Source organism: Anser brachyrhynchus (genome assembly GCF_964034855.1).
Source record: "Anser brachyrhynchus genome assembly, chromosome: 3".
Taxonomy (NCBI): Eukaryota; Metazoa; Chordata; class Aves; order Anseriformes; family Anatidae; genus Anser; species Anser brachyrhynchus.
In genome coordinates, this window is record NC_137696.1 from 36,403,397 (window position 1) to 36,415,782 (window position 12,386).

The 12,386-nt window shown below is 40.6% G+C and overlaps 1 long non-coding RNA gene across 2 annotated transcripts; it reads left to right on the top strand.

Moving 5' to 3' along the window:
• Positions 1 to 287: 287 nt before the first annotated feature.
• Positions 288 to 7,339, top strand: LOC308192705. Of its 2 annotated transcripts, XR_013949034.1 has the most exons (4): positions 288 to 554; positions 1,318 to 1,437; positions 4,682 to 4,765; positions 5,199 to 7,339. It is a non-coding gene; the product is annotated as an uncharacterized lncRNA (long non-coding RNA). The 2 variants fall into 2 exon arrangements; XR_013949035.1 differs by lacking the exon at positions 288 to 554 and having other exon boundaries at positions 1,033 to 1,437.
• The last annotated feature ends 5,047 nt before the right edge of the window (positions 7,340 to 12,386 follow it).

The following is a 12,386-nucleotide window of genomic DNA, read 5'->3' on the forward strand; positions in this document are numbered from 1 at the left end:
TTTTTATATTCTTTAGTCCATGGCAGAACTCATTCACTTGTACCTTCTCAGCAATATTCACCCCAAGACGGGCACAGAGGTTCACCTCACCGCACAGCAGTCCTGAGGAGGACAAATTCATTTTTGCTGAGAGTTACACAATGTCTGTGCCCACACAAATAGCCTGACTGGGTGAAGATACAATTGCTGCTATTCTTCTCTACTGAGCAATGCTAACCTTTCCTGGCCTGTCCCTTGTAGCCATGCTGTCGTCACTGGTTTGGACATTCCCTGGAGGGATTGAACAAGGGATGCCGGGCTCGCAGGGACTTTTACTGCCTGGCTTAAGGCCAGGTATCAGGCTGGCTGAGCTTAACTGTGCTGTGTGCTTTGACTCCTGCGAGTTGGGCATCTACTTACCTACTCTTGCTTACAGCCGGGTTTCAAACTGGCATTTTGCCAGAGGACCATATAAATAACCTATTTCTTCTACAGGTCGTCATACTTTCTACTCAGTAGTGAGAAACCTGTTTCTTCCTCAGTCCGACCAAATTTTTAGTACTGGATGCACAGAGGTAGGTTTGCATTATTTGTTTGTTTGTTTATTTTTCTTTTTCAATACTTAATTTTGTTGATGGTGAGCTGCAGGAGCTGCAATGGTTTGTCAGAGAGACCAAGAGAGAGCAGGCAAGTTTCAGCTCCATCACATTGTATTGCTCTGACTTGAAAGACTCCTGAGACCAACAAGGCTGTGCTGTAAGTGGTTATTTGCTCTTGCCTTTTGCCCCAGCTGTTCTAGAGTGCAAGAAAAAGCTGGTGCTCTCCTTACAGAAATGTGAGATGTGGGAGTGCCTACAAACACGGCAGGAAATATTTCCTTGAAAGTATTGGTCATCTCTGTAATCCATACTTTTCTACAGGTGCTGTGCAGGCAGGGTCGAATTCTTCCTGGTCAAGTCTGTTTTGTAAAACTAGCTCTCCTCTCATATGAAAACAGAGCAGAGGAACAAGCTCTTCAGGACCTGTTTTTCTGGGCAGGTTGGGACAGGAAGGGTTACACAAAGGCAGCTTCAGCCCAGGCTGATCTCAGCCTGGAGCCCTTCTGCTAACAGGGGTGCTCCAAAGGCATGGCAGTGCTGGTGCCCTCGCTGCACCCATGATGACAGGGAGCAATGGGCTTGCTCCATCTGAGGACTGTGGAGAAAACAGGCCTTGCCATGGCTTTAGGGGTGCCTGGTGAAAATGCACTGGGGCTGACAGTTAAGCACCTACTGAGGGGCTTCTTATTTTTTCTTTTTTTTTTTTTTTTATTTATGTTTCTGGTTTGTTTCATTTCAGATTGTCGAACTGGTCACTGGGTTACCAGGTCCATCTGCTCCTGCTCTCAGACCCAGGCTTGTGTAACCAGAAAGTATGTGGGAGTCTGCACGGGAAGAAGCCACGCTGCAGCAATTTGAGGTGTGGGAGACTTAAGAGAGAAAAGCAGCTTGGGGCCAGGATTGTGCCGTATATGGCTGCTCGGTTTCTGTAGCGCGTCTCTTGGCATATGGCTTATGGTAAAAACCTTCAGGTGCCGTGTTCTTGCACAGCTGTATATCAAGTGCTGTTTGCTGAGGCTGCACTGAGCTGTGCTGAGCCTGGGCCAAAAGGAGGCAGGTAGCTGGGAGTCACAGCTGTTAAACAGCCAGCCCTCAGATGTGCAAAAGTCCTGCCAAAATCCCTCCTGCATCAGCAAGTGCCTGAGGTGGCTAGTGTTGGCCAAGGAAGCCTCCTCCCATGGCCAGCTGTAGGTCACCGTGCAGGTGGCCAGTCTCCGCTGTTCCCCTGCTGCTCGTGGGAGCAAACGGGACAAGGCACTCGCGGGATGTGGTCCCCAAAAGAGATTACACATCGCCAAGGCCATACCACGCTTTATATCAAGCCCCGATTTGTTTTTGTTGCTTTGGCTGAGAACATCTAACGGGAGTGCTCCTGTTTGCTGGGAGGAAACTTAATCTGTATCTGGACGACAGTGTAACACTGAGTGCCAGTCTTTCATGTTGCTCTTGCTGGTGCACAACTTGTTTTGAACAGCACCTATTTTTGTTTTCAGGGCTTGTTTTTAACCTTTCCAGAATATGTTGCTGCTGGCAGCCATCCACCAGCTCTGCTTCTTTGGGGGCTCAGCTAAAGTGAATCACGCTCAGAGAATGGCCATGTGCTTAGCTGCTGAAACATTGCTTTTTTGCAATATGGGATTTTTGAAATGCAAATATTTGCAGCTCTCCCAAAACCACAGAAATAATGTTTGTCAGTGCTCTAGAGATCAATGTTTAAACCAAACAATTTAGTGCAATCAGGAGGATGTTTTGACTTACTAGTAATATATTTAAAAAGAAAAAAAATGCTTTATAGATACGTATACATGTACATACACATTTATAGATATACATACATATGAGAGACAGATAGTGACGTAGATATGTTAGGCAACTCTGATACGCCAAAGTCTTGTCTTAAAATATACATTTACAGCTGTGATAGTATGAGGTTTTCATGGAAGATTACTATAAGCTGACATTTTTATAAATAATGTTTGAGGCCTCAAATAAAACTTATTTGTTTCCTGTCTCAAGCATCTGCCAAAATACTTCTGATTCTTGGGATACTAAAAAAGTGGAAGGCTTCCTCTCGCCCTTCAGTTATTCTGCTACCAGATTGTGCAGTTGGATTTGTTGCTTTATGTTTCTCACTCTTATCTGAAATGCTAGCTTCTCTTTCCCGTCTGTTCTTGAGCTTTGCCAATGCTATGAATACTGGGCAATCTTACAGCCTTGTTACCACTGTAAGTTTTACAACTTAAGTCAACCCTTGAAAGTATTAAAGCTGTCTCACCATTGGTTTTGAAACAATTGGTTTTTATTGCATGGTAGAGTCTGAATTGCTTTTATTTTATTTGGAGTCCCAGGATCTTATGATGCAGATAGAGCAATTTCTAGCCTTTCAATGCTTGTTAAAATTTAAGGATCTGTGTGTTACAGGAGCCTCTTAAGAAAGAAAAAGAGGTCATTGCATGATACATCCAGAAATGAATCCATCTAGGGATATGTAATGAGCATCTAGGCTCATGTAGCAATGACCAGCTGCTTGGACTTTGAACTTGTGGTAACAAAGCAATGAAAACATGTTCAAATTAGTTGTTAAATTGTTAAGCTAAAAGGAGATTAATTAAAACATCATAAAACACAGTTCTTGAAAATTAAATGGAGAAGGCACAGTCTTCTTTTTTTTACAGCAAATGTAGTATTGTGAGTTTGTGATGAAGAGTTCAGACCACAGCAAATTCCCAGAGGGAAGAGTCTTTAAACATAACAACAACAACAACAAGGGATTTTCTAGTCTGCTTTTTAAAGTGGCCTCCAGAAGTTAATGGTCACATTTAAATCAGATGTTAGTGAAAACAGCTAAATTTATTTATATGCATGAGTTTGGATGAATATATAGGCTTGTCTGGAAAATGTTCAAGTAAAACGGGTACCCTATGGTTAGGTTAATACAAGAGAATACTTCATTGTATCTACTCTTTTTTCACTTTGTACTTTTTTACTCTTACTGGAATAAAATGATGGGGTACATGTGCTCTTCTAAAACAACTTGATGATGTTCACTAGCTGTAGGTGGGCTGGGCTGCTGTGACAAGTAGGCAGCATCTACAATTAAGTTGTGATCTAAAATCTTTCTCTTGTATTAGTCTGGTTGCTATCTCCCATTCTGCAGAATGAAAACAATTTTATGTAATTTCTCAGTTTTGAAGTTCTTCTGGAGAAGGCTCAGACTCAGGTAAATCACAGTGTAGGACTTGCACTTTGTTAGCAGCAATTTTAAAAGTACTTTGCCCACTCTGATACATTATGCATCTCTGCAGAGACAGAGTAGAAACAGTTGTATAAAGCCATCCCAACAATCCTGACTTTCTTTTCTGTGTTATAACACTTGTGATGCTTGTGATAATGAAATATAGGTTGTGTATAAATTAATGTATAAAAGGATAAGTGAAATCTCCATTTACCACAAAACTAAGCACAGTTTAACCTGTAGCTGTAGTTGCACTGCAGGTGCAACTTACTAGGCTCTGTGCAGAACATTTTTTTCTTGGTCATGTGTGTTTTTTCTTTTGGGAGAAAGGTTTTAGGGGTAGGGGCAGGGGGTGGAGGGTTCCCCTTCCATAATAGATCTACCCCTTTAGTAAAATCACACTGTTATTCAATTACACAAGACCTGCATTTACTGAATGCACTGTGTTCTTGTCCATGACAGCTCTTGTTATTGTTTTAAATGACTTGGCACGATCCCAAACTGCATCAGACAAAATATAAATAAATGTAGGATAGGTAGCAGTCTTGCAATTTTCCCAGCGAGAAGAACTAGATAGAATTGAGGTATTCTGTGATGCCTGATAAAGAAGGTGTGTGTATATGTCTACTGCATCCCGTAAGGGGTACAAAGGAATAGAAAAGAGAGTGAAGGCAGCTGCTTCAGAAGGAGGCTGTGCATACATTTTTGAAAAGAAATAAATTGGACTTCATTCTGCCAGAAAAATCTGCTGCTGGAATTATTTTAATCTCTTGCACTGAACATTTTATCTATATTTTGAATCTCACCACTGTTGCCTTGAACATGGCATATATTTCACATTTCTTGTCCCTGTTTGCTCTTTATGCAGGTCCAACCAGCCTATACCTCAGGCTATGTCTCTAACAGCGGCTTTCGAAAGGGATGATGAGAAATGACCTGATGCAGGCTGGAGGTAGTAAAAACTATTTAATGCACTGATTAATTATAGAGTGTTCTGGGAGCTCTGGCTAATGGATGATATGGAAACACCTAGGATTTACAGACTAATATTCTTAGCAGATTTTTGGAATATGAATATTCTTTTTAAAATAAACTTTCAGCTAAGCACACGCACCTATTATAATGAAACAGAGCAAGATAACCTTACACTGAGTCTCCATGTCACCCTGCTCTTATGCTGTAAATTCTTTTGTTATGATCAGTTACTTCTTGCAGTCATCATGAGGATTGATTTGTTAATGACAGTCACTAGTAAGTATTATTTATGCTTGATTCCCTTAGAATAAGTAATCTCAACCTTTCTGAATCTCTCCACTTGCTTCTCATGTGAGATTAACAATTACAAATGACATTCAAAGTTTACAGAACAGTTCTTGGCTTTACAGGAACAAAATGTCATGGAAACACCACCTCGCAGCTCCCTCCCCAGCAGCAATAGTAAATATTTGATCAGTGTGTACTTTCCATTCAGCTCAGCATCCTCGGGCTGGCTTGGCACATCTGTTTTTTTGGAGAAGTCTTACATCTGTAATAACGTGTTCGCAAAATGGTAAAGTGGACCTTCCCAAAGAACTTTGGTAAGTTGTCTTAAGAAGTAAAACAAGGGGAAGAAATAGAAAGACTTTAATGAGATGCATGAAAACCGGAGGCCATTGGTCCTCTTGATTCCATAGATCTTTAAGATGGATAAGATAAGAAAGTGGGACAAGTCAGCACTGCTTTCTGTGATTTCTCCTCTGGATTTGTACTGGACTTATTAAAATTAGAGAAACCCCATGTCCTGATTCTTACTGTTCTTTATGCTTTAAAATCATTATGTCCTGGGACAGTAAAACCCATATCTCTTAAGCAATGTTGTTGTTCTCACACTGGCATCTGACCAGCCAAGGTATACCAGCGGGCAATTGTGAGCTTTGTAGGTCCTCAGCTGTAAGACACAGCACAGCAGGAACCACTGAGCTTGACATTGCTCATTTGCTTTTTAACACAGCTGCCTGCTGATCCCACAGGGAAATGTCTCTGAGCCACAAGAAGCCCCATCAGTGTCTGCCTGTGATCTACTCTGAGCTCCCCTCTGCCAGCTACTAGAGACATAGGGCATGAGGTACAGTGGTTTTCTACCAAAATCTGTTTGGCCTGTAACTTCTCACCGGGCAGCCTGGAGCACCTCAAGGGGCTGCTATATTGCATGCTTGTGCCCTAGGGCAGGGGGCACAGGAGAAGAGGAAAGGAACAAAATACCGAAGCACCTCAATGGCAGTTCGGTGCTGTTGGTAGGGGCCTTCTGTTGGTGTTCTGCAGGGTCTTCTTGCCAGAGAGCTGAAGGAAACCATAACGTAGTTGAGAATCAAGCCAGTTGCCTTTCACCCCAAATATGGGAAAAAAAACCATCCAGGAGCAGCTATATAATGTGCTATTGCCTCAAAGGAATAGAAAAAGACTTATTCTTTTTAAATCTGTGCAGAGAAACTAAATTCCAGGGAAAAAGCACTGATAACAATTTGCTATAAAACCAAGATTAGAGTCCAGACAAAGTAGATTTGTTCTTGTTCTCTAAGCAAATTTATTAGTCCACACAACCCATTCAAAAGAGCCTCTGAACAGGTAATTGGAGTCCAAAATTCGGCTTTCAAGGTTTTGTCATATATTTCTCCCTGTTTGTTTTTTATTGCGCAAGCTCAGACACTACAGTGATAAACTGTTTGCTCTGTGGCCTTGCTGTGGTACATGGAAAACTTTCCATGACTGTATTGCTGAAGAACAGAAATAGCTAGGCATGTCCCAAGTAGCTTTTGAAACCCAGTTTGGATCCTGATGAAAAGAGAGATTGTTTGGGGGCTCATCAATATCCCATACAACTTGTTTGTTTCTCTTTAAATGTCTTATGCAAAACAGTGTAAATTGCTGGGAAGAGATTTTATTTCATATCCTCTTGATAGCTTTTAGAGAGGTAAAATGCCGTGCAGTTCTTGAAGAAATTTTCTTTCAGAACTATGCAGAGAGGGCTTCATATTTTTTTCTCTTTTTTATTCTATTATTATTACTTTTATTATTGATTCAGGGTTGTACTGAATTGAAGGATAAAGTCATCTTCCTCATTTTTCAAGAAATAAAATTATCTTTTGATATTAATTTTACCCTAATGTATTGGGAAATGGAGTGTTTAACTATTTTTCCCGCTGGAGTTTTCTATAGGCAGAATTTTCTGCCAGTACATAGTGAGTCCTGGTGCCAGGATTTCAGATACATAATGCTGAGAGGAAAGAGATCACTGTTTTCTGTCTCAGTTTCTCTGTTGAGATCAGAGCTGACTTCATTCCTTCTTTCTGCCCAAAAGGTGGTTTCTAGTGACTCACTTGACTGCTTCATGTCCATTTTCCTTCTTTGAAGGCCACTTTCAATTCCCACCATCTCCCTCTTCTCTTTGTTTCCCTGGGACATAGCCTGTAGGTCTGAAAAATAACAAGTGGCTACAGTATATGGATATCTGACTGTATCAGATTTACTTGAGATTGTATTACGTTATTCCTTGTTCTCCTTGCAGCTACAGTTGGCACTAAAATAATTCTTCTTGTGGCTTTTAAGAAATAATTATTTTTATTTTATATGCAAGGGCAAGAATACTCATTGCTTAACTTTTCTTCCTCCAGATCACACTAAAATTTCACAGGTAGTTTTTGTGGTTTAACAGTGTTTAACAATCTCTCTGGTTAGGCTGATTAATCCTAGCTGGCCCATTAATCCATGTAAGAAATACTCTGCTGTGCATCTTTGTCATCTTTCCATAACTTCTTTTGTGTGAAACCCATGTTTACTTTTTTCCCCTCTACAGATGCATGTGTAGAGTTTCAAGATAATATTAATCGCAGAAGTGAACTGTAGTTAGTTGAAGGGATTGAGGGAAACCTGACCATTTTGTGATTGGCAAGAGACATGGGATTTTGTACCTTCAAGGCATGGGATTAAAACTGCTGCTGGATTTGGGCTTCCACATCAGCTAGATGATAGTTCTATTAACAGAATCATTGTCCCCATTAGCAGTCTCAGTACAGAAGAGAATATTTAGACAACTCATGCTAGACAGACTAAACTTCCTTCCCTGCAGATGACCTCATCCAGAAGCACTCACAGGAAATGGCATTTCTGAAGTGCATGCACCGTTGTCTGAGTTTACCTATTTTCTGGAAAACCTGAAGGCTTGAGTCCCTAGGTCTATCCAAATTACTTCAGCATCATTCTTCTACCACTTTTCTTGTTTGTAACCTCATAAACATGCAAGAATGTTGAAATCCATTGGTAAAACAGGAGAAAGCTGAACATGTTTCTGTATAAGAAACATAATGTATATGTGTCTCTATGTTTCTATATTCTTCCATGCACTTGTCTGCACGGCCTCGTTCTCTGCCTCAATGAACATCAAATCCTATTCACAATGAACCAGGGAAAGCAGAACCCTAAACTAAATACCGTTAGGAGGAAAAATTCTTTAGCACTCCAGAGCTTTTGAATTGGAAACTTGGAGATCTTGTTATGATGGATTCAAGGTTTCCAGCTGTGACACTGTGACCCACTGTTTCATTTCAGTGATGTCACTTCATAGGATATAAGCAACTTTAAAAGTTTCCCAGGACATCATAATGCTGTTTAATAAACAAATAAACTATGTCTTAAGATTGTGACTCTGAACTCAGAACAGTTAAATGTTTCTGAATGTGTAGATCTCCCGATAAGCTTAGGTTCTGTGAGCCCCTCAGTCAAATATGGCAAAACGTTGGGACGCAGGTCAGGTACCTTCCCTCCTAATCCATGCTAGGGGACTGGAGAGGGCCACATCTGGTTGTTCAAACACACTACTGAAGATTTGGGGAAGCTGGAAGTAAAAGGGTCAGAGGATACAAGGCCTTTGCAAGGATGAGGAAAAACTTCACTGAACCATCTCCAACAGGTCTTTCTGCCTCCCTTGTGAGTTTCTGGAGGTGCTTTGCAGGCACTGAGAATTAATGTGAACAGCCCAGGTAAAAGACAATGACAACCAAGGTCATTTAAGTACCTCGTACTGTTAGGACAGCATTCAGGTTGGGGATGTGACACTGTATTTGAGCTAATCTCTTCTATCTTCACCCACAATCAGGAAGATTGAGGCTGCTTGTAACGTTTCATGGTCAAGCAGAGGAGCTGCGCTGGATGAGAGAGGGAAACAGGACTGGAAAAAATAGTGGTGTCACGATGCGATGGAAAAGGAAAGGACAAGCTGAAATGACACTTTTAGGTTTACTTTCTTACGAGTAGGTTGCATTTCTGGAGGTTGCTGAAGGCTGTTTGGGGGAGAGAAGGGCAAGCACAGGGAGGTGAGAGCCTCTATTTAATGGCATTTTCCCTCTCCCTTCCCCCAAGAAAACAGTCTCAAATTTCTCATGTATTTACCGTTGCCTTTCTTACCGCACCGCAAAACTGAGCCACCTCTGTAGTCCTCACTTGTTTAAATATGTCCTGTAAAATATTTTCCTTTTGCCCCCTACATGTAATCAGAAGCAAAAAGCAGTGATTTTAAGAATTCAGATGAACACAGCAGATTATAAAGAAAAAAGCAATACTAGGGAGGAAGGGGGAGCTATTTTAATAACTTAATAACTTATTTTCTTGGGAAAAAAAATGAACAAATAAGTAGGATAATTTCAGAAGTGAGTACCTGCAACTTTCTCTGCAGACGCCAGAGTTTTAAGCATGGTGCTTCATGAAGAAATGTGTTTGTGCTGTTAGAAAATCCTGAGCCATGTAGCTAAGACACCTGAGAAACATCTGAGAGTATGTGTATTGCATAGAGAGTGGAAAATCACCAGCATGTTCCAGAGCAACACTGCACCTCCAGAGCAAGTCCAGGGTTTGGGGCGGGGGGGCTAGGGGCTGCAAGTTAACCTTGGCTGAAATTATAACTGGATGTTCTGGAGACTTTCTGCAACAGCAGCTGATTGTATCTTGTGCATAGATAAAAGTGGATGGACAGAAACATTTCTCTTCTGGTGAAGTTTTGCCTGGAGCTGTAATTTACTGCAAATCAGGGGAGTAACTTTTTTTCCTCCAAAGATTAGACCGCTACAAGAAATATAGAGACGCTTTTATAGCAGGATGACTTTTCAGGGCTGTAACCATGGAGTCGCACACTCATATGCCATTACGATTAACCTCTTCAGTGCTGTTAGAAAGCATGTGTACTCTGGCAAAAAATTTCTTGTGACAATATTCCCCCTTTTAGACATTACCACTTTGGTCATCTATCTCATTCATAGGCTGAAAGACCGCTGGAGCATCCTACAAGGAAATGTTCTGTACAAGGCGCTTTTTAAGGTCTGCTGTGGCCACTGGAATATTTGCATATTTTACTTCTTTACAGCCTACAATGGAAAGGAAAAAAGGTACCAGAGGAGGCATAAGAAATAATACAAACAGCAGTTTGGGGAGGGTAGTAGACATTATACCCCAGGACTTACCCCAGTTGGCAGCTAGAGATTGAATTAAGACGAAGTGTATGAGACAGGGAAAGTGACATTCTCTCACACTTCCCTACTGACAGTTTCATTAAATTTTTGTTAATTTATTTGTTAATCCAGTCAATGAAGTGCTAAAGTAGGAGGATTTTCTTTTCAAACACTTCAAAACACCTTTTGATTCTCTCTACTGGATTCAGACACCCAAACGATGCTTTTATTGATCCAGTTTAAAGATTAGCTGTGTTTTTAAACTCATTGAAATTATAGACGTGACCTGGATATGGACCTGTCTAAATGTGAACAAAACCTGTCCCATAGACTGCAATATCTGCTGCACTTGTTTTCAGATGCCTGTACTCTGAGGTACTGTGTATGCACGGTGGTAGGCCTACCAGCAAGCAAATGTGCCCTTTTCAGGTTGTCTCTCAATGAACGACACTGCATTCTTGCTTACCAAGCCCTCTTGCCAGCATTGCTGTGAAAGGGTCACTGAACTGAAAAAAAAAAGAATTACCCAGACACTTATTTACTGATTGTCAGCTGATACAATACAGTTCATTCAATCCCAGGCTATTAAAGCCCTGAAGAAACATTGCTATGAACAAGTTCTGACCTAAGTGTTTTCTCATTTTGTTTAAGCTTTTATAAAATCCTGTTCAAAGGACATTCTAATGGAAATAAAGCATTAAGACTTAATCCCTAGTGGAAGTTACCCAAACAAAACATTTAGTAGAAGCAGACATTTCAAACTGCTTTCACTGATGGGCCAAGATCAGAGGAACTCTTCAGGATTTCAGTTTCACTTCACCCTGGGAATGACATTTTCTGCTATTTAAAACAAACTGCACTCTAATAAAAAGACAAAAACAAGAAATACTCCAAGGAGAGGAGATCCTTTTTCCTCTCTAATACTACTTCCAAGCAAATCCACCTGTGTTTTCCTTCCTTCCTTTCATGCAGAGTAAGAGCGCTTCTTCCTATCACCATATTTTGCAGTGCCTAGTTGTGCAGCAGTATGTGTTATGCTGGCAGAGGCACATGAAGTGGAAGAGAATCCCTTTCAACACTCCTTGACCATTTTGTAAAACATGGTTCGTAAATCCGATTAAATGTGGCCCTAAAATTGCAGAAGCATCCTGTTACTGCAGTGTTTATAACATCTCCCGATTGATGATCAAGTTTTCTGCTTATAAGTGCACTCTACCATGGAGATACATTCAGGCAAACATCTGGGTTTACATTTCCATGTAACATTTTTGCATTTTTGAAGGCTATGGGACTTTTTTCTAGATTTGTGGGCCTAGAAGAGCATGGCTTCTTCTCCCGGGCTGCCAAACATTTACTCCAGAGCCTCATTGCTTACATCTCAGTTTGGGTGAAGAAGGGTTACATCTGAAGTTAACCTGAAAGCTTAGACTTCTGTGACACTGATGTGCATGTCCCTTCTGAAAAAAAAAAAAAAAAAAAAAAAAAAAAAAAAAAAAAGACAGGTTTGACTAGCAAAACCTCAAGTTATCTTTAGGTTTGCATTATGTTGGAGATTGCTCCTTTGCCATATCTTTCTGATCTAACTGGAGATTGTAAGAAGTTTTGAACTGGAACAACCTCAGCTTAAAGGAGGAAGATCTGGGAGCCCTCAGTTTGTGTATGCAGCTTGATCCACAACTGTCCTGATCTGCTGTCATTCAAATTGTGCTGATAAAGTTTTCTGTCTGATTTTGTTTGTTTGTGTTTGTGTTTTTGTTTATCCCTCTTCTTTTTATCCTGCCTGGTGTTTAGAGATAACACAGGCAAGAAATAGGAGACTCTGAGATAGCTTAAGGTTAATTTAGGGTTTTATCTGTAAATCTTTAGGGTTTCTTGAATAGATTTTTTTTTTTACAATACTACTCTAAAAACTGGAACCCACAGAACAGCCTGAAGAGACCTTTTTATTCAAACATGCACATAAAATTAGTTTATATATAAAAATAAATCTCCTTCTATTGCCAGAGGTTAATCCCAATGCTGTGTGCCCACCAGTCATTCCATTCCAAAAACAAATTGTGCCTTTCCTTTGAACTCAAGTTCTGGGTGACTGTGTTT